The sequence below is a fragment of the Schistocerca americana genome, unplaced genomic scaffold (genome assembly GCF_021461395.2).
Source record: "Schistocerca americana isolate TAMUIC-IGC-003095 unplaced genomic scaffold, iqSchAmer2.1 HiC_scaffold_116, whole genome shotgun sequence".
In the NCBI taxonomy this organism is placed as follows: domain Eukaryota; kingdom Metazoa; phylum Arthropoda; class Insecta; order Orthoptera; family Acrididae; genus Schistocerca; species Schistocerca americana.
The window spans coordinates 270324-291309 of record NW_025725220.1 but is presented as its reverse complement, the minus strand read 5'-3'; the positions used below and the strand labels follow the sequence as shown (position 1 = coordinate 291309).

General features: G+C 54.5%; 47 non-coding genes across 47 annotated transcripts; 9 read left to right on the top strand and 38 right to left on the bottom strand.

Moving 5' to 3' along the window:
- Positions 1 to 152: 152 nt before the first annotated feature.
- On the bottom strand, positions 153 to 225 carry Trnam-cau. The gene has a single exon. It is a non-coding gene; the product is annotated as a tRNA-Met (tRNA).
- Positions 226 to 518: 293 nt separating this feature from the next.
- Positions 519 to 589, bottom strand: Trnag-gcc. The gene has a single exon. It is a non-coding gene; the product is annotated as a tRNA-Gly (tRNA).
- Positions 590 to 930: 341 nt separating this feature from the next.
- Positions 931 to 1002, top strand: Trnag-ucc. Its single transcript has one exon. It is a non-coding gene; the product is annotated as a tRNA-Gly (tRNA).
- A 581-nt stretch (positions 1003 to 1583) lies between these two features.
- Positions 1584 to 1657, bottom strand: Trnai-aau. The gene has a single exon. It is a non-coding gene; the product is annotated as a tRNA-Ile (tRNA).
- A 198-nt stretch (positions 1658 to 1855) lies between these two features.
- Trnae-uuc lies at positions 1856 to 1927 on the bottom strand. Its single transcript has one exon. It is a non-coding gene; the product is annotated as a tRNA-Glu (tRNA).
- Positions 1928 to 2208: 281 nt separating this feature from the next.
- Positions 2209 to 2281, bottom strand: Trnam-cau. The gene has a single exon. It is a non-coding gene; the product is annotated as a tRNA-Met (tRNA).
- Positions 2282 to 2574: 293 nt separating this feature from the next.
- Positions 2575 to 2645, bottom strand: Trnag-gcc. Its single transcript has one exon. It is a non-coding gene; the product is annotated as a tRNA-Gly (tRNA).
- Positions 2646 to 2986: 341 nt separating this feature from the next.
- Trnag-ucc lies at positions 2987 to 3058 on the top strand. The gene has a single exon. It is a non-coding gene; the product is annotated as a tRNA-Gly (tRNA).
- Positions 3059 to 3639: 581 nt separating this feature from the next.
- On the bottom strand, positions 3640 to 3713 carry Trnai-aau. Its single transcript has one exon. It is a non-coding gene; the product is annotated as a tRNA-Ile (tRNA).
- Positions 3714 to 3911: 198 nt separating this feature from the next.
- Trnae-uuc lies at positions 3912 to 3983 on the bottom strand. The gene has a single exon. It is a non-coding gene; the product is annotated as a tRNA-Glu (tRNA).
- A 281-nt stretch (positions 3984 to 4264) lies between these two features.
- On the bottom strand, positions 4265 to 4337 carry Trnam-cau. Its single transcript has one exon. It is a non-coding gene; the product is annotated as a tRNA-Met (tRNA).
- Positions 4338 to 4630: 293 nt separating this feature from the next.
- Positions 4631 to 4701, bottom strand: Trnag-gcc. The gene has a single exon. It is a non-coding gene; the product is annotated as a tRNA-Gly (tRNA).
- Positions 4702 to 5042: 341 nt separating this feature from the next.
- Positions 5043 to 5114, top strand: Trnag-ucc. Its single transcript has one exon. It is a non-coding gene; the product is annotated as a tRNA-Gly (tRNA).
- A 581-nt stretch (positions 5115 to 5695) lies between these two features.
- Positions 5696 to 5769, bottom strand: Trnai-aau. The gene has a single exon. It is a non-coding gene; the product is annotated as a tRNA-Ile (tRNA).
- Positions 5770 to 5967: 198 nt separating this feature from the next.
- Trnae-uuc lies at positions 5968 to 6039 on the bottom strand. Its single transcript has one exon. It is a non-coding gene; the product is annotated as a tRNA-Glu (tRNA).
- Positions 6040 to 6320: 281 nt separating this feature from the next.
- Trnam-cau lies at positions 6321 to 6393 on the bottom strand. The gene has a single exon. It is a non-coding gene; the product is annotated as a tRNA-Met (tRNA).
- A 293-nt stretch (positions 6394 to 6686) lies between these two features.
- Trnag-gcc lies at positions 6687 to 6757 on the bottom strand. Its single transcript has one exon. It is a non-coding gene; the product is annotated as a tRNA-Gly (tRNA).
- Positions 6758 to 7098: 341 nt separating this feature from the next.
- Trnag-ucc lies at positions 7099 to 7170 on the top strand. The gene has a single exon. It is a non-coding gene; the product is annotated as a tRNA-Gly (tRNA).
- Positions 7171 to 7751: 581 nt separating this feature from the next.
- Positions 7752 to 7825, bottom strand: Trnai-aau. The gene has a single exon. It is a non-coding gene; the product is annotated as a tRNA-Ile (tRNA).
- Positions 7826 to 8023: 198 nt separating this feature from the next.
- Trnae-uuc lies at positions 8024 to 8095 on the bottom strand. The gene has a single exon. It is a non-coding gene; the product is annotated as a tRNA-Glu (tRNA).
- A 281-nt stretch (positions 8096 to 8376) lies between these two features.
- Positions 8377 to 8449, bottom strand: Trnam-cau. The gene has a single exon. It is a non-coding gene; the product is annotated as a tRNA-Met (tRNA).
- Positions 8450 to 8742: 293 nt separating this feature from the next.
- Positions 8743 to 8810, bottom strand: Trnag-gcc. Its single transcript has one exon. It is a non-coding gene; the product is annotated as a tRNA-Gly (tRNA).
- Positions 8811 to 9154: 344 nt separating this feature from the next.
- On the top strand, positions 9155 to 9226 carry Trnag-ucc. Its single transcript has one exon. It is a non-coding gene; the product is annotated as a tRNA-Gly (tRNA).
- A 581-nt stretch (positions 9227 to 9807) lies between these two features.
- Trnai-aau lies at positions 9808 to 9881 on the bottom strand. The gene has a single exon. It is a non-coding gene; the product is annotated as a tRNA-Ile (tRNA).
- A 198-nt stretch (positions 9882 to 10079) lies between these two features.
- Trnae-uuc lies at positions 10080 to 10151 on the bottom strand. Its single transcript has one exon. It is a non-coding gene; the product is annotated as a tRNA-Glu (tRNA).
- A 281-nt stretch (positions 10152 to 10432) lies between these two features.
- Positions 10433 to 10505, bottom strand: Trnam-cau. Its single transcript has one exon. It is a non-coding gene; the product is annotated as a tRNA-Met (tRNA).
- A 293-nt stretch (positions 10506 to 10798) lies between these two features.
- Positions 10799 to 10869, bottom strand: Trnag-gcc. The gene has a single exon. It is a non-coding gene; the product is annotated as a tRNA-Gly (tRNA).
- A 994-nt stretch (positions 10870 to 11863) lies between these two features.
- Trnai-aau lies at positions 11864 to 11937 on the bottom strand. The gene has a single exon. It is a non-coding gene; the product is annotated as a tRNA-Ile (tRNA).
- Positions 11938 to 12135: 198 nt separating this feature from the next.
- On the bottom strand, positions 12136 to 12207 carry Trnae-uuc. The gene has a single exon. It is a non-coding gene; the product is annotated as a tRNA-Glu (tRNA).
- A 281-nt stretch (positions 12208 to 12488) lies between these two features.
- Trnam-cau lies at positions 12489 to 12561 on the bottom strand. The gene has a single exon. It is a non-coding gene; the product is annotated as a tRNA-Met (tRNA).
- Positions 12562 to 12854: 293 nt separating this feature from the next.
- Trnag-gcc lies at positions 12855 to 12925 on the bottom strand. Its single transcript has one exon. It is a non-coding gene; the product is annotated as a tRNA-Gly (tRNA).
- A 341-nt stretch (positions 12926 to 13266) lies between these two features.
- Trnag-ucc lies at positions 13267 to 13338 on the top strand. Its single transcript has one exon. It is a non-coding gene; the product is annotated as a tRNA-Gly (tRNA).
- A 581-nt stretch (positions 13339 to 13919) lies between these two features.
- Positions 13920 to 13993, bottom strand: Trnai-aau. Its single transcript has one exon. It is a non-coding gene; the product is annotated as a tRNA-Ile (tRNA).
- A 198-nt stretch (positions 13994 to 14191) lies between these two features.
- Positions 14192 to 14263, bottom strand: Trnae-uuc. The gene has a single exon. It is a non-coding gene; the product is annotated as a tRNA-Glu (tRNA).
- A 281-nt stretch (positions 14264 to 14544) lies between these two features.
- Positions 14545 to 14617, bottom strand: Trnam-cau. Its single transcript has one exon. It is a non-coding gene; the product is annotated as a tRNA-Met (tRNA).
- Positions 14618 to 14910: 293 nt separating this feature from the next.
- Trnag-gcc lies at positions 14911 to 14981 on the bottom strand. Its single transcript has one exon. It is a non-coding gene; the product is annotated as a tRNA-Gly (tRNA).
- A 341-nt stretch (positions 14982 to 15322) lies between these two features.
- Trnag-ucc lies at positions 15323 to 15394 on the top strand. The gene has a single exon. It is a non-coding gene; the product is annotated as a tRNA-Gly (tRNA).
- Positions 15395 to 15979: 585 nt separating this feature from the next.
- Trnai-aau lies at positions 15980 to 16054 on the bottom strand. The gene has a single exon. It is a non-coding gene; the product is annotated as a tRNA-Ile (tRNA).
- Positions 16055 to 16607: 553 nt separating this feature from the next.
- On the bottom strand, positions 16608 to 16680 carry Trnam-cau. The gene has a single exon. It is a non-coding gene; the product is annotated as a tRNA-Met (tRNA).
- A 701-nt stretch (positions 16681 to 17381) lies between these two features.
- Positions 17382 to 17453, top strand: Trnag-ucc. The gene has a single exon. It is a non-coding gene; the product is annotated as a tRNA-Gly (tRNA).
- A 583-nt stretch (positions 17454 to 18036) lies between these two features.
- Trnai-aau lies at positions 18037 to 18110 on the bottom strand. Its single transcript has one exon. It is a non-coding gene; the product is annotated as a tRNA-Ile (tRNA).
- A 196-nt stretch (positions 18111 to 18306) lies between these two features.
- Trnae-uuc lies at positions 18307 to 18379 on the bottom strand. Its single transcript has one exon. It is a non-coding gene; the product is annotated as a tRNA-Glu (tRNA).
- A 282-nt stretch (positions 18380 to 18661) lies between these two features.
- On the bottom strand, positions 18662 to 18734 carry Trnam-cau. Its single transcript has one exon. It is a non-coding gene; the product is annotated as a tRNA-Met (tRNA).
- A 295-nt stretch (positions 18735 to 19029) lies between these two features.
- On the bottom strand, positions 19030 to 19100 carry Trnag-gcc. Its single transcript has one exon. It is a non-coding gene; the product is annotated as a tRNA-Gly (tRNA).
- Positions 19101 to 19441: 341 nt separating this feature from the next.
- Trnag-ucc lies at positions 19442 to 19513 on the top strand. The gene has a single exon. It is a non-coding gene; the product is annotated as a tRNA-Gly (tRNA).
- Positions 19514 to 20358: 845 nt separating this feature from the next.
- Positions 20359 to 20429, bottom strand: Trnae-uuc. The gene has a single exon. It is a non-coding gene; the product is annotated as a tRNA-Glu (tRNA).
- A 281-nt stretch (positions 20430 to 20710) lies between these two features.
- On the bottom strand, positions 20711 to 20782 carry Trnam-cau. Its single transcript has one exon. It is a non-coding gene; the product is annotated as a tRNA-Met (tRNA).
- Between the last annotated feature and the right edge of the window lie 204 nt (positions 20783 to 20986).

The window sequence follows — 20986 nt, the reverse complement described above, 5'->3', positions numbered from 1 at the left end:
GCTCTGCTGGGAGAAGAGGAATAGGGAAGCTGTATGTAGCAATAACAGGAAGTAAACATTTTCCCGCTGAAGCGTTGAAACGTTGTGGATAACAAACAAGAAATAAGTTGGCGCCCTAGCAACAGCACCACCTTCAGTCACAGAAAATTAGATGCCCCGGGTGAGGATCGAACTCACGACCTTAAGATTATGAGACTTACGCGCTGCCTACTGCGCTACCGAGGCAGGCGATCGTTAGACCTTCTGGAATCTTGGTAAGTACCGAATACAAGTGGTAGAGAGTCTGCACTCCCTGGCTCATTTTTTCTGTTGCTACACGTGCATTCACGGCGCGGCAGGCAACTTGCGATGCTAGGCCGACGCCAGTATGTACAATAGCACGCAGGAGTCCAAACGAGCAGTCGTCCGCGCTGCATGATTGGTTCTTTCCACACGGAATCCCGCGGTTCATTCTCATGGCTCACGCAGTTCGAGTGCGAAAGACACGCAGCACCCCTACCGGAGAAAAAACAAAATGATGCATCGGCCGGGAATCGAACCCGGGCCGCCCGCGTGGCAGGCGAGCATTCTACCACTGAACCACCGATGCTCGGGCCAGCGGTACCTTCACGCTGCTTCCCGAGCAGATGTCTCAAGGGAAAGTGGGACTGCCGTCAAGCGCCGTAGCATTCTGTGGAGAAGATGCTGCAGACGCTGAATCCTGCACTGCACTGCTTAAAGATGCCGCCAGAACGCGGTCCTCTGCGTACTCTTGCGTCGCCGGCGCCGACTCTTGCCAAAGGATGCGAAATGTGCGCGGATACGCTGTCCGAATGCGTCTGGATGTGCTCCCCTAGCCTGCCTCGAAATGCGCCTGCCGGGTACGATCACCTTCGGCCGCTGCCGACAGGCGGGAAGCCGACTCAGCGCGGTGGCGGGGCGCTCGCTTGTGCGGTGGTGGTGTAGTGGTCAGCATAGTTGCCTTCCAAGCAGTTGATCCGGGTTCGATTCCCGGCCACCGCAGCAGGCTTTTAATTTCGCGTATGAGTACTTTTGCCACGCGCTCTTAAACTATTGTTTTTTCGCCCTCTTACTCGCTGCATACCAGCCCTTAGTGTGTCTCGACTTGTCTCGACTTTGCTCAGCTGACGCGAGAGCTGACGCTCTCAAATCGGCCTATATCAAAACGACAAGCACGAGAAACGACTGAGAGAGGTAAGGAGAGGCGAGGCGATGGACACACAGCACGCCCCCTTCATTTCACGGTGGCGTCTCCCTGGCCGAATCGGGCTGTAGCTCCGAAAACAAAGGAGAAACAAAAATAGGAAGTAAAACTGCCAATAGTGCCCTGTGTTCCCATGCGCTCACCCGCCCAAGTACTGACAAGGGCCAAAGTTGTTACGCATCGGCAATCGGACATTTTCTTTCATTTTCTGTAACCAGTGTATTCAAGATATTATGGCCATTGCCGAGTGAATGCTGTAGTGCTTCCCGACGAGTCGGGTTCGGATCCTCTGTCAACTTCCACGCAGGGTGATGATCATTTGGTCATCACACTCGCCAGCTGAAATCGGCGCTGCCTTTTCGCAGTAGTAAAAGAGAAGTGGCCCGTGGGGGGATCGAACCCACGACCTTCGCGTTATTAGCACGACGCTCTAACCAACTGAGCTAACGGGCCTCGGCAGATGCAGTTGCTCAGCCCTACGCTGGAATCAGGTGGCATGAAGCCATACACCATTCCTATGGTCGTCGTGTGTCTGCTTCCCTAGTCTATATTCTGCTGACGGTCACGAAACAGTAGCTATATTGCGAGCAGGACGGGAAACGGCCGCTCGGACAGCTCAAACTTGTCACGATTCGTGTGGAAAAAATTCCGTTCCGGTACCGGGAATCGAACCCGGGCCTCCTGGGTGAAAGCCAGGTATCCCAGCCACTAGACCACACCGGATGCGGCCGTTTCATTCGACCGTTCGTACGGTCGCTTGTCGCATTGTCGCTCTCTTTGCGAGCATCTTTGCACATACTGACTGGCAAGGCGCGCACCTCAAACGTCGCAGAGCAATGCTTTTGGCTTCATGCTCTGCTGGGAGAAGAGGAATAGGGAAGCTGTATGTAGCAATAACAGGAAGTAAACATTTTCCCGCTGAAGCGTTGAAACGTTGTGGATAACAAACAAGAAATAAGTTGGCGCCCTAGCAACAGCACCACCTTCAGTCACAGAAAATTAGATGCCCCGGGTGAGGATCGAACTCACGACCTTAAGATTATGAGACTTACGCGCTGCCTACTGCGCTACCGAGGCAGGCGATCGTTAGACCTTCTGGAATCTTGGTAAGTACCGAATACAAGTGGTAGAGAGTCTGCACTCCCTGGCTCATTTTTTCTGTTGCTACACGTGCATTCACGGCGCGGCAGGCAACTTGCGATGCTAGGCCGACGCCAGTATGTACAATAGCACGCAGGAGTCCAAACGAGCAGTCGTCCGCGCTGCATGATTGGTTCTTTCCACACGGAATCCCGCGGTTCATTCTCATGGCTCACGCAGTTCGAGTGCGAAAGACACGCAGCACCCCTACCGGAGAAAAAACAAAATGATGCATCGGCCGGGAATCGAACCCGGGCCGCCCGCGTGGCAGGCGAGCATTCTACCACTGAACCACCGATGCTCGGGCCAGCGGTACCTTCACGCTGCTTCCCGAGCAGATGTCTCAAGGGAAAGTGGGACTGCCGTCAAGCGCCGTAGCATTCTGTGGAGAAGATGCTGCAGACGCTGAATCCTGCACTGCACTGCTTAAAGATGCCGCCAGAACGCGGTCCTCTGCGTACTCTTGCGTCGCCGGCGCCGACTCTTGCCAAAGGATGCGAAATGTGCGCGGATACGCTGTCCGAATGCGTCTGGATGTGCTCCCCTAGCCTGCCTCGAAATGCGCCTGCCGGGTACGATCACCTTCGGCCGCTGCCGACAGGCGGGAAGCCGACTCAGCGCGGTGGCGGGGCGCTCGCTTGTGCGGTGGTGGTGTAGTGGTCAGCATAGTTGCCTTCCAAGCAGTTGATCCGGGTTCGATTCCCGGCCACCGCAGCAGGCTTTTAATTTCGCGTATGAGTACTTTTGCCACGCGCTCTTAAACTATTGTTTTTTCGCCCTCTTACTCGCTGCATACCAGCCCTTAGTGTGTCTCGACTTGTCTCGACTTTGCTCAGCTGACGCGAGAGCTGACGCTCTCAAATCGGCCTATATCAAAACGACAAGCACGAGAAACGACTGAGAGAGGTAAGGAGAGGCGAGGCGATGGACACACAGCACGCCCCCTTCATTTCACGGTGGCGTCTCCCTGGCCGAATCGGGCTGTAGCTCCGAAAACAAAGGAGAAACAAAAATAGGAAGTAAAACTGCCAATAGTGCCCTGTGTTCCCATGCGCTCACCCGCCCAAGTACTGACAAGGGCCAAAGTTGTTACGCATCGGCAATCGGACATTTTCTTTCATTTTCTGTAACCAGTGTATTCAAGATATTATGGCCATTGCCGAGTGAATGCTGTAGTGCTTCCCGACGAGTCGGGTTCGGATCCTCTGTCAACTTCCACGCAGGGTGATGATCATTTGGTCATCACACTCGCCAGCTGAAATCGGCGCTGCCTTTTCGCAGTAGTAAAAGAGAAGTGGCCCGTGGGGGGATCGAACCCACGACCTTCGCGTTATTAGCACGACGCTCTAACCAACTGAGCTAACGGGCCTCGGCAGATGCAGTTGCTCAGCCCTACGCTGGAATCAGGTGGCATGAAGCCATACACCATTCCTATGGTCGTCGTGTGTCTGCTTCCCTAGTCTATATTCTGCTGACGGTCACGAAACAGTAGCTATATTGCGAGCAGGACGGGAAACGGCCGCTCGGACAGCTCAAACTTGTCACGATTCGTGTGGAAAAAATTCCGTTCCGGTACCGGGAATCGAACCCGGGCCTCCTGGGTGAAAGCCAGGTATCCCAGACACTAGACCACACCGGATGCGTCCGTTTCATTCGACCGTTCGTACGGTCGCTTGTCGCATTGTCGCTCTCTTTGCGAGCATCTTTGCACATACTGACTGGCAAGGCGCGCACCTCAAACGTCGCAGAGCAATGCTTTTGGCTTCATGCTCTGCTGGGAGAAGAGGAATAGGGAAGCTGTATGTAGCAATAACAGGAAGTAAACATTTTCCCGCTGAAGCGTTGAAACGTTGTGGATAACAAACAAGAAATAAGTTGGCGCCCTAGCAACAGCACCACCTTCAGTCACAGAAAATTAGATGCCCCGGGTGAGGATCGAACTCACGACCTTAAGATTATGAGACTTACGCGCTGCCTACTGCGCTACCGAGGCAGGCGATCGTTAGACCTTCTGGAATCTTGGTAAGTACCGAATACAAGTGGTAGAGAGTCTGCACTCCCTGGCTCATTTTTTCTGTTGCTACACGTGCATTCACGGCGCGGCAGGCAACTTGCGATGCTAGGCCGACGCCAGTATGTACAATAGCACGCAGGAGTCCAAACGAGCAGTCGTCCGCGCTGCATGATTGGTTCTTTCCACACGGAATCCCGCGGTTCATTCTCATGGCTCACGCAGTTCGAGTGCGAAAGACACGCAGCACCCCTACCGGAGAAAAAACAAAATGATGCATCGGCCGGGAATCGAACCCGGGCCGCCCGCGTGGCAGGCGAGCATTCTACCACTGAACCACCGATGCTCGGGCCAGCGGTACCTTCACGCTGCTTCCCGAGCAGATGTCTCAAGGGAAAGTGGGACTGCCGTCAAGCGCCGTAGCATTCTGTGGAGAAGATGCTGCAGACGCTGAATCCTGCACTGCACTGCTTAAAGATGCCGCCAGAACGCGGTCCTCTGCGTACTCTTGCGTCGCCGGCGCCGACTCTTGCCAAAGGATGCGAAATGTGCGCGGATACGCTGTCCGAATGCGTCTGGATGTGCTCCCCTAGCCTGCCTCGAAATGCGCCTGCCGGGTACGATCACCTTCGGCCGCTGCCGACAGGCGGGAAGCCGACTCAGCGCGGTGGCGGGGCGCTCGCTTGTGCGGTGGTGGTGTAGTGGTCAGCATAGTTGCCTTCCAAGCAGTTGATCCGGGTTCGATTCCCGGCCACCGCAGCAGGCTTTTAATTTCGCGTATGAGTACTTTTGCCACGCGCTCTTAAACTATTGTTTTTTCGCCCTCTTACTCGCTGCATACCAGCCCTTAGTGTGTCTCGACTTGTCTCGACTTTGCTCAGCTGACGCGAGAGCTGACGCTCTCAAATCGGCCTATATCAAAACGACAAGCACGAGAAACGACTGAGAGAGGTAAGGAGAGGCGAGGCGATGGACACACAGCACGCCCCCTTCATTTCACGGTGGCGTCTCCCTGGCCGAATCGGGCTGTAGCTCCGAAAACAAAGGAGAAACAAAAATAGGAAGTAAAACTGCCAATAGTGCCCTGTGTTCCCATGCGCTCACCCGCCCAAGTACTGACAAGGGCCAAAGTTGTTACGCATCGGCAATCGGACATTTTCTTTCATTTTCTGTAACCAGTGTATTCAAGATATTATGGCCATTGCCGAGTGAATGCTGTAGTGCTTCCCGACGAGTCGGGTTCGGATCCTCTGTCAACTTCCACGCAGGGTGATGATCATTTGGTCATCACACTCGCCAGCTGAAATCGGCGCTGCCTTTTCGCAGTAGTAAAAGAGAAGTGGCCCGTGGGGGGATCGAACCCACGACCTTCGCGTTATTAGCACGACGCTCTAACCAACTGAGCTAACGGGCCTCGGCAGATGCAGTTGCTCAGCCCTACGCTGGAATCAGGTGGCATGAAGCCATACACCATTCCTATGGTCGTCGTGTGTCTGCTTCCCTAGTCTATATTCTGCTGACGGTCACGAAACAGTAGCTATATTGCGAGCAGGACGGGAAACGGCCGCTCGGACAGCTCAAACTTGTCACGATTCGTGTGGAAAAAATTCCGTTCCGGTACCGGGAATCGAACCCGGGCCTCCTGGGTGAAAGCCAGGTATCCTAGCCACTAGACCACACCGGATGCGGCCGTTTCATTCGACCGTTCGTACGGTCGCTTGTCGCATTGTCGCTCTCTTTGCGAGCATCTTTGCACATACTGACTGGCAAGGCGCGCACCTCAAACGTCGCAGAGCAATGCTTTTGGCTTCATGCTCTGCTGGGAGAAGAGGAATAGGGAAGCTGTATGTAGCAATAACAGGAAGTAAACATTTTCCCGCTGAAGCGTTGAAACGTTGTGGATAACAAACAAGAAATAAGTTGGCGCCCTAGCAACAGCACCACCTTCAGTCACAGAAAATTAGATGCCCCGGGTGAGGATCGAACTCACGACCTTAAGATTATGAGACTTACGCGCTGCCTACTGCGCTACCGAGGCAGGCGATCGTTAGACCTTCTGGAATCTTGGTAAGTACCGAATACAAGTGGTAGAGAGTCTGCACTCCCTGGCTCATTTTTTCTGTTGCTACACGTGCATTCACGGCGCGGCAGGCAACTTGCGATGCTAGGCCGACGCCAGTATGTACAATAGCACGCAGGAGTCCAAACGAGCAGTCGTCCGCGCTGCATGATTGGTTCTTTCCACACGGAATCCCGCGGTTCATTCTCATGGCTCACGCAGTTCGAGTGCGAAAGACACGCAGCACCCCTACCGGAGAAAAAACAAAATGATGCATCGGCCGGGAATCGAACCCGGGCCGCCCGCGTGGCAGGCGAGCATTCTACCACTGAACCACCGATGCTCGGGCCAGCGGTACCTTCACGCTGCTTCCCGAGCAGATGTCTCAAGGGAAAGTGGGACTGCCGTCAAGCGCCGTAGCATTCTGTGGAGAAGATGCTGCAGACGCTGAATCCTGCACTGCACTGCTTAAAGATGCCGCCAGAACGCGGTCCTCTGCGTACTCTTGCGTCGCCGGCGCCGACTCTTGCCAAAGGATGCGAAATGTGCGCGGATACGCTGTCCGAATGCGTCTGGATGTGCTCCCCTAGCCTGCCTCGAAATGCGCCTGCCGGGTACGATCACCTTCGGCCGCTGCCGACAGGCGGGAAGCCGACTCAGCGCGGTGGCGGGGCGCTCGCTTGTGCGGTGGTGGTGTAGTGGTCAGCATAGTTGCCTTCCAAGCAGTTGATCCGGGTTCGATTCCCGGCCACCGCAGCAGGCTTTTAATTTCGCGTATGAGTACTTTTGCCACGCGCTCTTAAACTATTGTTTTTTCGCCCTCTTACTCGCTGCATACCAGCCCTTAGTGTGTCTCGACTTGTCTCGACTTTGCTCAGCTGACGCGAGAGCTGACGCTCTCAAATCGGCCTATATCAAAACGACAAGCACGAGAAACGACTGAGAGAGGTAAGGAGAGGCGAGGCGATGGACACACAGCACGCCCCCTTCATTTCACGGTGGCGTCTCCCTGGCCGAATCGGGCTGTAGCTCCGAAAACAAAGGAGAAACAAAAATAGGAAGTAAAACTGCCAATAGTGCCCTGTGTTCCCATGCGCTCACCCGCCCAAGTACTGACAAGGGCCAAAGTTGTTACGCATCGGCAATCGGACATTTTCTTTCATTTTCTGTAACCAGTGTATTCAAGATATTATGGCCATTGCCGAGTGAATGCTGTAGTGCTTCCCGACGAGTCGGGTTCGGATCCTCTGTCAACTTCCACGCAGGGTGATGATCATTTGGTCATCACACTCGCCAGCTGAAATCGGCGCTGCCTTTTCGCAGTAGTAAAAGAGAAGTGGCCCGTGGGGGGATCGAACCCACGACCTTCGCGTTATTAGCACGACGCTCTAACCAACTGAGCTAACGGGCCTCGGCAGATGCAGTTGCTCAGCCCTACGCTGGAATCAGGTGGCATGAAGCCATACACCATTCCTATGGTCGTCGTGTGTCTGCTTCCCTAGTCTATATTCTGCTGACGGTCACGAAACAGTAGCTATATTGCGAGCAGGACGGGAAACGGCCGCTCGGACAGCTCAAACTTGTCACGATTCGTGTGGAAAAAATTCCGTTCCGGTACCGGGAATCGAACCCGGGCCTCCTGGGTGAAAGCCAGGTATCCTAGCCACTAGACCACACCGGATGCGGCCGTTTCATTCGACCGTTCGTACGGTCGCTTGTCGCATTGTCGCTCTCTTTGCGAGCATCTTTGCACATACTGACTGGCAAGGCGCGCACCTCAAACGTCGCAGAGCAATGCTTTTGGCTTCATGCTCTGCTGGGAGAAGAGGAATAGGGAAGCTGTATGTAGCAATAACAGGAAGTAAACATTTTCCCGCTGAAGCGTTGAAACGTTGTGGATAACAAACAAGAAATAAGTTGGCGCCCTAGCAACAGCACCACCTTCAGTCACAGAAAATTAGATGCCCCGGGTGAGGATCGAACTCACGACCTTAAGATTATGAGACTTACGCGCTGCCTACTGCGCTACCGAGGCAGGCGATCGTTAGACCTTCTGGAATCTTGGTAAGTACCGAATACAAGTGGTAGAGAGTCTGCACTCCCTGGCTCATTTTTTCTGTTGCTACACGTGCATTCACGGCGCGGCAGGCAACTTGCGATGCTAGGCCGACGCCAGTATGTACAATAGCACGCAGGAGTCCAAACGAGCAGTCGTCCGCGCTGCATGATTGGTTCTTTCCACACGGAATCCCGCGGTTCATTCTCATGGCTCACGCAGTTCGAGTGCGAAAGACACGCAGCACCCCTACCGGAGAAAAAACAAAATGATGCATCTCCCGGGAATCGAACCCGGGCCGCCCGCGTGGCAGGCGAGCATTCTACCACTGAACCACCGCTGCTCGGGCCAGCGGTACCTTCACGCTGCTTCCCGAGCAGATGTCTCAAGGGAAAGTGGGACTGCCGTCAAGCGCCGTAGCATTCTGTGGAGAAGATGCTGCAGACGCTGAATCCTGCACTGCACTGCTTAAAGATGCCGCCAGAACGCGGTCCTCTGCGTACTCTTGCGTCGCCGGCGCCGACTCTTGCCAAAGGATGCGAAATGTGCGCGGATACGCTGTCCGAATGCGTCTGGATGTGCTCCCCTAGCCTGCCTCGAAATGCGCCTGCCGGGTACGATCACCTTCGGCCGCTGCCGACAGGCGGGAAGCCGACTCAGCGCGGTGGCGGGGCGCTCGCTTGTGCGGTGGTGGTGTAATGGTCGGCATAGTTGCCTTCCAAGCAGTTGATCCGGGTTCGATTCCCGGCCACCGCAGCAGGCTTTTAATTTCGCGTATGAGTACTTTTGCCACGCGCTCTTAAACTATTGTTTTTTCGCCCTCTTACTCGCTGCATACCAGCCCTTAGTGTGTCTCGACTTGTCTCGACTTTGCTCAGCTGACGCGAGAGCTGACGCTCTCAAATCGGCCTATATCAAAACGACAAGCACGAGAAACGACTGAGAGAGGTAAGGAGAGGCGAGGCGATGGACACACAGCACGCCCCCTTCATTTCACGGTGGCGTCTCCCTGGCCGAATCGGGCTGTAGCTCCGAAAACAAAGGAGAAACAAAAATAGGAAGTAAAACTGCCAATAGTGCCCTGTGTTCCCATGCGCTCACCCGCCCAAGTACTGACAAGGGCCAAAGTTGTTACGCATCGGCAATCGGACATTTTCTTTCATTTTCTCTAACCAGTGTATTCAAGATATTATGGCCATTGCCGAGTGAATGCTGTAGTGCTTCCCGACGAGTCGGGTTCGGATCCTCTGTCAACTTCCACGCAGGGTGATGATCATTTGGTCATCACACTCGCCAGCTGAAATCGGCGCTGCCTTTTCGCAGTAGTAAAAGAGAAGTGGCCCGTGGGGGGATCGAACCCACGACCTTCGCGTTATTAGCACGACGCTCTAACCAACTGAGCTAACGGGCCTCGGCAGATGCAGCTGCTCAGCCCTACGCTGGAATCAGGTGGCATGAAGCCATACACCATTCCTATGGTCGTCGTGTGTCTGCTTCCCTAGTCTATATTCTGCTGACGGTCACGAAACAGTAGCTATATTGCGAGCAGGACGGGAAACGGCCGCTCGGACAGCTCAAACTTGTCACGATTAGTGTGGAAAAAATTCCGTTCCGGTACCGGGAATCGAACCCGGGCCTCCTGGGTGAAAGCCAGGTATCCTAGCCACTAGACCACACCGGATGCGGCCGTTTCATTCGACCGTTCGTACGGTCGCTTGTCGCATTGTCGCTCTCTTTGCGAGCATCTTTGCACATACTGACTGGCAAGGCGCGCACTTCAAACGTCGCAGAGCAATGCTTTTGGCTTCATGCTCTGCTGGGAGAAGAGGAATAGGGAAGCTGTATGTAGCAATAACAGGAAGTAAACATTTTCCCGCTGAAGCGTTGAAACGTTGTGGATAACAAACAAGAAATAAGTTGGCGCCCTAGCAACAGCACCACCTTCAGTCACAGAAAATTAGATGCCCCGGGTGAGGATCGAACTCACGACCTTAAGATTATGAGACTTACGCGCTGCCTACTGCGCTACCGAGGCAGGCGATCGTTAGACCTTCTGGAATCTTGGTAAGTACCGAATACAAGTGGTAGAGAGTCTGCACTCCCTGGCTCATTTTTTCTGTTGCTACACGTGCATTCACGGCGCGGCAGGCAACTTGCGATGCTAGGCCGACGCCAGTATGTACAATAGCACGCAGGAGTCCAAACGAGCAGTCGTCCGCGCTGCATGATTGGTTCTTTCCACACGGAATCCCGCGGTTCATTCTCATGGCTCACGCAGTTCGAGTGCGAAAGACACGCAGCACCCCTACCGGAGAAAAAACAAAATGATGCATCGGCCGGGAATCGAACCCGGGCCGCCCGCGTGGCAGGCGAGCATTCTACCACTGAACCACCGCTGCTCGGGCCAGCGGTACCTTCACGCTGCTTCCCGAGCAGATGTCTCAAGGGAAAGTGGGACTGCCGTCAAGCGCCGTAGCATTCTGTGGAGAAGATGCTGCAGACGCTGAATCCTGCACTGCACTGCTTAAAGATGCCGCCAGAACGCGGTCCTCTGCGTACTCTTGCGTCGCCGGCGCCGACTCTTGCCAAAGGATGCGAAATGTGCGCGGATACGCTGTCCGAATGCGTCTGGATGTGCTCCCCTAGCCTGCCTCGAAATGCGCCTGCCGGGTACGATCACCTTCGGCCGCTGCCGACAGGCGGGAAGCCGACTCAGCGCGGTGGCGGGGCGCTCGCTTGTGCGGTGGTGGTGTAATGGTCGGAATAGTTGCCTTCCAAGCAGTTGATCCGGGTTCGATTCCCGGCCACCGCAGCAGGCTTTTAATTTCGCGTATGAGTACTTTTGCCACGCGCTCTTAAACTATTGTTTTTTCGCCCTCTTACTCGCTGCATACCAGCCCTTAGTGTGTCTCGACTTGTCTCGACTTTGCTCAGCTGACGCGAGAGCTGACGCTCTCAAATCGGCCTATATCAAAACGACAAGCACGAGAAACGACTGAGAGAGGTAAGGAGAGGCGAGGCGATGGACACACAGCACGCCCCCTTCATTTCACGGTGGCGTCTCCCTGGCCGAATCGGGCTGTAGCTCCGAAAACAAAGGAGAAACAAAAATAGGAAGTAAAACTGCCAATAGTGCCCTGTGTTCCCATGCGCTCACCCGCCCAAGTACTGACAAGGGCCAAAGTTGTTACGCATCGGCAATCGGACATTTTCTTTCATTTTCTCTAACCAGTGTATTCAAGATATTATGGCCATTGCCGAGTGAATGCTGTAGTGCTTCCCGACGAGTCGGGTTCGGATCCTCTGTCAACTTCCACGCAGGGTGATGATCATTTGGTCATCACACTCGCCAGCTGAAATCGGCGCTGCCTTTTCGCAGTAGTAAAAGAGAAGTGGCCCGTGGGGGGATCGAACCCACGACCTTCGCGTTATTAGCACGACGCTCTAACCAACTGAGCTAACGGGCCTCGGCAGATGCAGCTGCTCAGCCCTACGCTGGAATCAGGTGGCATGAAGCCATACACCATTCCTATGGTCGTCGTGTGTCTGCTTCCCTAGTCTATATTCTGCTGACGGTCACGAAACAGTAGCTATATTGCGAGCAGGACGGGAAACGGCCGCTCGGACAGCTCAAACTTGTCACGATTAGTGTGGAAAAAATTCCGTTCCGGTACCGGGAATCGAACCCGGGCCTCCTGGGTGAAAGCCAGGTATCCTAGCCACTAGACCACACCGGATGCGGCCGTTTCATTCGACCGTTCGTACGGTCGCTTGTCGCATTGTCGCTCTCTTTGCGAGCATCTTTGCACATACTGACTGGCAAGGCGCGCACCTCAAACGTCGCAGAGCAATGCTTTTGGCTTCATGCTCTGCTGGGAGAAGAGGAATAGGGAAGCTGTATGTAGCAATAACAGGAAGTAAACATTTTCCCGCTGAAGCGTTGAAACGTTGTGGATAACAAACAAGAAATAAGTTGGCGCCCTAGCAACAGCACCACCTTCAGTCACAGAAAATTAGATGCCCCGGGTGAGGATCGAACTCACGACCTTAAGATTATGAGACTTACGCGCTGCCTACTGCGCTACCGAGGCAGGCGATCGTTAGACCTTCTGGAATCTTGGTAAGTACCGAATACAAGTGGTAGAGAGTCTGCACTCCCTGGCTCATTTTTTCTGTTGCTACACGTGCATTCACGGCGCGGCAGGCAACTTGCGATGCTAGGCCGACGCCAGTATGTACAATAGCACGCAGGAGTCCAAACGAGCAGTCGTCCGCGCTGCATGATTGGTTCTTTCCACACGGAATCCCGCGGTTCATTCTCATGGCTCACGCAGTTCGAGTGCGAAAGACACGCAGCACCCCTACCGGAGAAAAAACAAAATGATGCATCGGCCGGGAATCGAACCCGGGCCGCCCGCGTGGCAGGCGAGCATTCTACCACTGAACCACCGCTGCTCGGGCCAGCGGTACCTTCACGCTGCTTCCCGAGCAGATGTCTCAAGGGAAAGTGGGACTGCCGTCAAGCGCCGTAGCATTCTGTGGAGAAGATGCTGCAGACGCTGAATCCTGCACTGCACTGCTTAAAGATGCCGCCAGAACGCGGTCCTCTGCGTACTCTTGCGTCGCCGGCGCCGACTCTTGCCAAAGGATGCGAAATGTGCGCGGATACGCTGTCCGAATGCGTCTGGATGTGCTCCCCTAGCCTGCCTCGAAATGCGCCTGCCGGGTACGATCACCTTCGGCCGCTGCCGACAGGCGGGAAGCCGACTCAGCGCGGTGGCGGGGCGCTCGCTTGTGCGGTGGTGGTGTAATGGTCAGCATAGTTGCCTTCCAAGCAGTTGATCCGGGTTCGATTCCCGGCCACCGCAGCAGGCTTTTAATTTCGCGTATGAGTACTTTTGCCACGCGCTCTTAAACTATTGTTTTTTCGCCCTCTTACTCGCTGCATACCAGCCCTTAGTGTGTCTCGACTTGTCTCGACTTTGCTCAGCTGACGCGAGAGCTGACGCTCTCAAATCGGCCTATATCAAAACGACAAGCACGAGAAACGACTGAGAGAGGTAAGGAGAGGCGAGGCGATGGACACACAGCACGCCCCCTTCATTTCACGGTGGCGTCTCCCTGGCCGAATCGGGCTGTAGCTCCGAAAACAAAGGAGAAACAAAAATAGGAAGTAAAACTGCCAATAGTGCCCTGTGTTCCCATGCGCTCACCCGCCCAAGTACTGACAAGGGCCAAAGTTGTTACGCATCGGCAATCGGACATTTTCTTTCATTTTCTCTAACCAGTGTATTCAAGATATTATGGCCATTGCCGAGTGAATGCTGTAGTGCTTCCCGACGAGTCGGGTTCGGATCCTCTGTCAACTTCCACGCAGGGTGATGATCATTTGGTCATCACACTCGCCAGCTGAAATCGGCGCTGCCTTTTCGCAGTAGTAAAAGAGAAGTGGCCCGTGGGGGGATCGAACCCACGACCTTCGCGTTATTAGCACGACGCACTAACCAACTGAGCTAACGGGCCTCGGCAGATGCAGCTGCTCAGCCCTACGCTGGAATCAGGTGGCATGAAGCCATACACCATTCCTATGGTCGTCGTGTGTCTGCTTCCCTAGTCTATATTCTGCTGACGGTCACGAAACAGTAGCTATATTGCGAGCAGGACGGGAAACGGCCGCTCGGACAGCTCAAACTTGTCACGATTAGTGTGGAAAAAATTCCGTTCCGGTACCGGGAATCGAACCCGGGCCTCCTGGGTGAAAGCCAGGTATCCTAGCCACTAGACCACACCGGATGCGGCCGTTTCATTCGACCGTTCGTACGGTCGCTTGTCGCATTGTCGCTCTCTTTGCGAGCATCTTTGCACATACTGACTGGCAAGGCGCGCACCTCAAACGTCGCAGAGCAATGCTTTTGGCTTCATGCTCTGCTGGGAGAAGAGGAATAGGGAAGCTGTATGTAGCAATAACAGGAAGTAAACATTTTCCCGCTGAAGCGTTGAAACGTTGTGGATAACAAACAAGAAATAAGTTGGCGCCCTAGCAACAGCACCACCTTCAGTCACAGAAAATTAGATGCCCCGGGTGAGGATCGAACTCACGACCTTAAGATTATGAGACTTACGCGCTGCCTACTGCGCTACCGAGGCAGGCGATCGTTAGACCTTCTGGAATCTTGGTAAGTACCGAATACAAGTGGTAGAGAGTCTGCACTCCCTGGCTCATTTTTTCTGTTGCTACACGTGCATTCACGGCGCGGCAGGCAACTTGCGATGCTAGGCCGACGCCAGTATGTACAATAGCACGCAGGAGTCCAAACGAGCAGTCGTCCGCGCTGCATGATTGGTTCTTTCCACACGGAATCCCGCGGTTCATTCTCATGGCTCACGCAGTTCGAGTGCGAAAGACACGCAGCACCCCTACCGGAGAAAAAACAAAATGATGCATCGGCCGGGAATCGAACCCGGGCCGCCCGCGTGGCAGGCGAGCATTCTACCACTGAACCACCGCTGCTCGGGCCAGCGGTACCTTCACGCTGCTTCCCGAGGAGATGTCTCAAGGGAAAGTGGGACTGCCGTCAAGCGCCGTAGCATTCTGTGGAGAAGATGCTGCAGACGCTGAATCCTGCACTGCACTGCTTAAAGATGCCGCCAGAACGCGGTCCTCTGCGTACTCTTGCGTCGCCGGCGCCGACTCTTGCCAAAGGATGCGAAATGTGCGCGGATACGCTGTCCGAATGCGTCTGGATGTGCTCCCCTAGCCTGCCTCGAAATGCGCCTGCCGGGTACGATCACCTTCGGCCGCTGCCGACAGGCGGGAAGCCGACTCAGCGCGGTGGCGGGGCGCTCGCTTGTGCGGTGGTGGTGTAATGGTCAGCATAGTTGCCTTCCAAGCAGTTGATCCGGGTTCGATTCCCGGCCACCGCAGCAGGCTTTTAATTTCGCGTATGAGTACTTTTGCCACGCGCTCTTAAACTATTGTTTTTTCGCCCTCTTACTCGCTGCATACCAGCCCTTAGTGTGTCTCGACTTGTCTCGACTTTGCTCAGCTGACGCGAGAGCTGACGCTCTCAAATCGGCCTATATCAAAACGACAAGCACGAGAAACGACTGAGAGAGGTAAGGAGAGGCGAGGCGATGGACACACAGCACGCCCCCTTCATTTCACGGTGGCGTCTCCCTGGCCGAATCGGGCTGTAGCTCCGAAAACAAAGGAGAAACAAAAATAGGAAGTAAAACTGCCAATAGTGCCCTGTGTTCTGTTCCCATGCGCTCACCCGCCCAAGTACTGACAAGGCCAAAGTTGTTACGCATCGGCAATCGGACATTTTCTTTCATTTTCTCTAACCAGTGTATTCAAGATATTATGGCCATTGCCGAGTGAATGCTGTAGTGCTTCCCGACGAGTCGGGTTCGGATCCTCTGTCAACTTCCACGCAGGGTGATGATCATTTGGTCATCACACTCGCCAGCTGAAATCGGCGCTGCCTTTTCGCAGTAGTAAAAGAGAAGTGGCCCGTGGGGGGATCGTACCCACGACCTTCGCGTTATTAGCACGACGCTCTAACCCAACTGAGCTAACGGGCCTCGGCAGATGCAGCTGCTCAGCCCTACGCTGGAATCAGGTGGCATGAAGCCATACACCATTCCTATGGTCGTCGTGTGTCTGCTTCCCTAGTCTATATTCTGCTGACGGTCACGAAACAGTAGCTATATTGCGAGCAGGACGGGAAACGGCCGCTCGGACCAGCTCAAACTTGTCACGATTAGTGTGGAAAAAATTCCGTTCCGGTACCGGGAATCGAACCCGGGCCTCCTGGGTGAAGCCAGGTATCCTAGCCACTAGACCACACCGGATGCGGCCGTTTCATTCGACCGTTCGTACGGTCGCTTGTCGCATTGGTCGCTCTCTTTGCGAGCATCTTTGCACATACTGACTGGCAAGGGCGCGCACCTCAAACGTCGCAGAGCAATGCTTTTGGCTTCATGCTCTGCTGGGAGAAGAGGAATAGGGAAGCTGTATGTAGCAATAACAGGAAGTAAACATTTTCCCGCTGAAGCGTTGAAACGTTGTGGATAACAAACAAGAAATAAGTTGGCGCCCTAGCAACAGCACCACCTTCAGTCACAGAAAATTAGATGCCCCGGGTGAGGATCGAACTCACGACCTTAAGATTATGAGACTTACGCGCTGCCTACTGCGCTACCGAGGCAGGCGATCGTTAGACCTTCTGGAATCTTGGTAAGTACCGAATACAAGTGGTAGAGAGTCTGCACTCCCTGGCTCATTTTTTCTGTTGCTACACGTGCATTCACGGCGCGGCAGGCAACTTGCGATGCTAGGCCGACGCCAGTATGTACAATAGCACGCAGGAGTCCAAACGAGCAGTCGTCCGCGCTGCATGATTGGTTCTTTCCACACGGAATCCGCGGTTCATTCTCATGGCTCACGCAGTTCGAGTGCGAAAGACACGCAGCACCCCTACCGGAGAAAAAACAAATGATGCATCGGCGGGAATCGAACCCGGGCCGCCGCGTGGCAGGCGAGCATTCTACCACTGAACCACCGATGCTCGGGCCAGCGGTACCTTCACGCTGCTTCCCGAGCAGATGTCTCAAGGGAAAGTGGGACTGCCGTCAAGCGCCGTAGCATCTGTGGAGAAGATGCTGCAGACGCTGAATCCTGCACTGCACTGCTTAAAGATGCCGCCAGAACGCGGTCCTCTGCGTACTCTTGCGTCGCCGGCGCCGACTCTTGCCAAAGGATGCGAAATGTGCGCGGATACGCTGTCCGAATGCGTCTGGATGTGCTCCCCTAGCCTGCCTCGAAATGCGCCTGCCGGGTACGATCACTCTTCGGCCGCTGCCGACAGGCGGGAAGCCGACTCAGCGCGGTGGCGGGGCGCTCGCTTGTGCGGTGGTGGTGTAATGGTCAGCATGGTTGCCTTCCAAGCAGTTGATCCGGGTTCGATTCCCGGCCACCGCAGCGGGCTTTTAATTTCGCGTATGAGTACTTTTGCCACGCGCTCTTAAACTATTGTTTTTTCGCCCTCTTACTCGCTGCATACCAGCCCTTAGTGTGGTCTCGACTTGTCTCGACTTTGCTCAGCTGACGCGAGAGCTGACGCTCTCAAATCGGCCTATATCAAAACGACAAGCACGAGAAACGACTGAGAGAGGTAAGGAGAGGCGAGGCGATGGACACACAGCACGCCCCCTTCATTTCACGGTGGCGTCTCCCTGGCCGAATCGGGCTGTAGCTCCGAAAACAAAGGAGAAACAAAAATAGGAAGTAAAACTGCCAATAGTGCCCTGTGTTCCCATGCGCTCCACCCGCCCAAGTACTGACAAGGGCCAAAGTTGTTACGCATCGGCAATCGGACATTTTCTTTCATTTTCTCTAACCAGTGTATTCAAGATATTATGGCCATTGCCGAGTGAATGCTGTAGTGCTTCCCGACGAGTCGGGTTCGGATCCTCTGTCAACTTCCACGCAGGGTGATGATCATTTGGTCATCACACTCGCCAGCTGAAATCGGCGCTGCCTTTTCGCAGTAGTAAAAGAGAAGTGGCCCGTGGGGGGATCGAACCCACGACCTTCGCGTTATTAGCACGACGCTCTAACCAACTGAGCTAACGGGCTCGGCAGATGCAGCTGCTCAGCCCTACGCTGGAATCAGGTGGCATGAAGCCATACACCATTCCTATGGTCGTCGTGTGTCTGCTTCCCTAGTCTATATTCTGCTGACGGTCACGAAACAGTAGCTATATTGCGAGCAGGACGGGAAACGGCCGCTCGGACAGCTCAAACTGTCACGATTAGTGTGGAAAAAATTCCGTTCCGGTACCGGGAATCGAACCCGGGCCTCCTGGGTGAAAGCCAGGTATCCTAGCCACTAGACCAGCACCGGATGCGGGCCGTTTCATTCGACCGTTCGTACGGTCGCTTGTCGCATTGTCGCTCTCTTTGCGAGCATCTTTGCACATACTGACTGGCAAGGCGCGCACCTCAAACGTCGCAGAGCAATGCTTTTGGCTTCATGCTCTGCTGGGAGAAGAGGAATAGGGAAGCTGTATGTAGCAATAACAGGAAGTAAACAGTTTCCCGCTGAAGCGTTGAAACGTTGTGGATAACAAACAAGAAATAAGTTGGCGCCCTAGCAACAGCACCACCTTCAGTCACAGAAAATTAGATGCCCCGGGTGAGGATCGAACTCACGACCTTAAGATTATGAGACTTACGCGCTGCCTACTGCGCTACCGAGGCAGGCGATCGTAGACCTTCTGGAATCTGGTAAGTACCGAATACAAGTGGTAGAGAGTCTGCACTCCCTGGCTCATTTTTTCTGTTGCTACCACGTGCATTCACGGCGCCGGCAGGCAACTTGCGGATGCTAGGCCCGACGCCAGTATGTACAATAGCACGCAGGAGTCCAAACGAGCAGTCGTCCGCGCTGCATGATTGGTTCTTTCCACACGGAATCCCGCGGTTCATTCTCATGGCTCACGCAGTTCGAGTGCGAAAGACACGCAGCACCCCTACCGGAGAAAAAACAAAATGATGCATCGGCCGGGAATCGAACCCGGGCCGCCGCGTGGCAGGCGAGCATTCTACCACTGAACCACCGGATGCTCGGGCCAGCGGTACCTTCACGCTGCTTCCCGAGCAGATGTCTCAAGGGAAAGTGGGACTGCCGTCAAGCGCCGTAGCATTCTGTGGAGAAGATGCTGCAGACGCTGAATCCTGCACTGCACTGCTTAAAGATGCCGCCAGAACGCGGTCCTCTGCGTACTCCTTGCGTCGCCGGCGCCGACTCTTGCCAAAGGATGCGAATGTGCGCGGATACGCTGTCCGAATGCGTCTGGATGTGCTCCCCTAGCCTGCCTCGAAATGCGCCTGCCGGGTACGATCACCTTCGGCCGCTGCCGACAGGCGGGAAGCCGACTCAGCGCGGTGGCGGGGCGCTCGCTTGTGCGGTGGTGGTGTAATGGTCAGCATGGTTGCCTTCCAAGCAGTTGATCCGGGTTCGATTCCCGGCCACCGCAGCGGGCTTTTAATTTCGCGTATGAGTACTTTTGCCACGCGCTCTAAACTATTGTTTTTTCGCCCTCTTACTCGCTGCATACAGCCCTTAGTGTGTCTCGACTTGTCTCGACTTTGCTCAGCTGACGCGAGAGCTGACGCTCTCAAATCGGCCTATATCAAAACGACAAGCACGAGAAACGACTGAGAGAGGTAAGGAGAGGCGAGGCGATGGAACACAGCACGCCCCCTTCATTTCACGGTGGCGTCTCCCTGGCCGAATCGGGCTGTAGCTCCGAAAACAAAGGAGAAACAAAAATAGGAAGTAAAACTGCCAATAGTGCCCTTGTTCCCATGCGCTCACCCGCCCAAGTACTGACAAGGGCCAAAGTTGTTACGCATCGGCAATCGGACATTTCTTTCATTTTCTCTAACCAGTGTATTCAAGATATTATGGCCATTGCCGAGGTGAATGCTGTAGTGCTTCCCGACGAGTCGGGTTCGGATCCTCTGTCAACTTCCACGCAGGGTGATGATCATTTGGTCATCACACTCGCCAGCTGAAATCGGCGCTGCCTTTTCGCAGTAGTAAAAGAGAAGTGGCCGTGGGGGGATCGAACCACGACCTTCGCGTTATTAGCACGACGCTCTAACCAACTGAGCTAACGGCCTCGGCAGATGCAGCTGCTCAGCCCTACGCTGGAATCAGGTGGCATGAAGCCATACACCATTCCTATGGTCGTCGTGTGTCTGCTTCCCTAGTCTATATTCTGCTGACGGTCACGAAACAGTAGCTATATTGCGAGCAGGACGGGAAACGGCCGCTCGGACAGCTCAAACTTGTCACGATTAGTGTGGAAAAAATTCGTTCCGGTACGGGAATCGAACCCGGGCCTCCTGGGTGAAAGCCAGGTATCCTAGCCACTAGACCACACCGGATGCGGCCGTTTCATTCGACCGTTCGTACGGTCGCTTGTCGCATTGTCGCTCTCTTTGCGAGCATCTTTGCACATACTGACTGGCAAGGCGCGCACCTCAAACGTCGCAGAGCAATGCTTTTGGCTTCATGCTCTGCTGGGAGAAGAGGAATAGGGAAGCTGTATGTAGCAATAACAGGAAGTAAACATTTTCCCGCTGAAGCGTTGAAACGTTGTGGATAACAAACAAGAAATAAGTTGGCGCCCTAGCAACAGCACCACCTTCAGTCACAGAAAATTAGATGCCCCGGGTGAGGATCGAACTCACGACCTTAGATTATGAGACTTACGCGCTGCCTACTGCGCTACCGAGGCAGGCGATCGTAGACCTTCTGGAATCTTGGTAAGTACCGAATACAAGTGGTAGAGAGTCTGCACTCCCTGGCTCATTTTTTCTGTTGCTACCACACGTGCATTCACGGCGCGGCAGGCAACTTGCGATGCTAGGCCGACGCCAGTATGTACAATAGCACGCAGGAGTCCAAACGAGCAGTCGTCCGCGCTGCATGATTGGTTCTT